The sequence below is a fragment of the Cicer arietinum genome, chromosome 4 (assembly GCF_000331145.2).
Source record: "Cicer arietinum cultivar CDC Frontier isolate Library 1 chromosome 4, Cicar.CDCFrontier_v2.0, whole genome shotgun sequence".
Lineage (NCBI taxonomy): Eukaryota > Viridiplantae > Streptophyta > Magnoliopsida > Fabales > Fabaceae > Cicer > Cicer arietinum.
In genome coordinates, this window is record NC_021163.2 from 912,058 (window position 1) to 913,936 (window position 1,879).

The window sequence follows — 1,879 nt, forward strand, 5'->3', positions numbered from 1 at the left end:
AAAGAGAGAAGAAGAAGAAAAAGAGAAAGAAGGTGGATAAGAGTGTGTGTTTTGTTGAAGATGAAAACAGAGCCATTGGAATGTTTGTTTGTGAGTAGGAAAGAAAGGAGTGTGGTGGTTGGTTTATATATTGTGTCATTTGGATGGGACAGAGTTTGTTGCTGTCTTGTTTGTTTGTTTGTTTGTTTGTTAGTACTGTTTCTTTTTTCTACTGGCTGCTAATGTGGAAAATTACAAAGTTGGCCTTGTCTTATGTTAGGGTGCTTGGTAACTTATTTAGACAAGACAAGCATCCACAACAATGGGGTGCATCCTAATTGGGAACATGATTCTTGCTTTAAACCTCTCATTCATCCAATTATTATCCACGTCCAAGATTGTTTTACCTACTAACTCTAATACCATTAAGATAATTATTGTGTAAAAATTATTTATGTGAGAGAGAATAATTAATTATGAGAGAGATAAATACAAAGTTACTAAATAGATGTATAATCATTAAAAGTAGTGAATATTAATTCAATTTATTGAGGTGTTAGATTTGAGTGTAAATGTTTATTAAGTGTTAACGTTAAAAAAGTTATAGAATGAGTGAAGTGTATGTTAAATGAATGCGACAACTCCATGTTAATCCAACGTCACTCTCATCTCATCGAGAACTAATTTGCACATTAGGTATTCTGTGCACTAATTTGTTGGTAATTAGTTTATGCACCATTATAATTATTGACAGTTTTGTCTATCAAATACCAAAATTTCAAATTTCATAAGAATGTTAGTCTCTGATGAGATGACATCAATGTGAGACTAATGAAGTGAAGCAATTATTCATTTAGTACGTCATTTCATAATTTCTAACTATAAAGTATTATGGATAGATTAGTTTGACTCACTTTATTAATACTTAAAATTTTACTAATACTTAAAATTTCGCAAATTCAATGACTAATTTTACTAATACTTAAAATTTTGTGGACTAATTTGCCTATTTACACAAACTCAAATTGAAGAACGGGTAAAATTTGAAAATGAAAAGTAAACCAATTAAATTAATATGTTCTTTTTTATGTCTTGTCTAAATCAAGTCCAAAATCTGGCCTAATTAGTTTGACAAACTTTTTTCATTATTTCTTTATTTTTAGACTTATTAGTCTATTTTATCTCTACAATCCAAAAGTTTTATTGTTTGTGTAATGATTGTTCAATTGCGTTGAATTTTAATTGATTAATTTTAAAGAGTTTTTATTTTTAGACATCAACTTAACAAAAAAACCAATACATTAAATATTATTTTTATTATTGACCGTCATCTCTTAAATATATCAACCCCTTGAGATACACGATAAGATGAGAGTTTTCATCCACATACTTAAATTAGTTGATCCTATCTCATTTCGTTTAAAAAGTTGATAGTATTGGGATCAAAATAAGACAAATTTACATGTTTTACCCCCTAATTATATCACTCCAACAATAAAAGGTTATATATATATATATATATATATTGATTAAGCCTTAATTATACTTTTTGTCTTTTAACTTATTTATTAAGTTAAATTTAATCCTTAATTTTAAAATACATTAATTTAATCGTTTAACTTGTGTTTGTGAAGACAAGTTGGTCCTTTTTGTGAAAAACATGTTAAAGGAGGTTAATAATTGTTGACGTCTAATTTATTTTTATTATAAATTAATTGTTGCATATTATTCCTCAACTCCATTCTTCTTTGTTTTGGCAAACCCTTTACTCCTCTCCAATTTCATTATTGTTCCCCAAAATTTAGTAGAAAATCCTTTGTTCTATGCAGCTTTGAGAAACACAATATTTTTGTAAAGCATCGAGCTATTTTCTTTCATTCATATTCTTTGAATTTGAGGG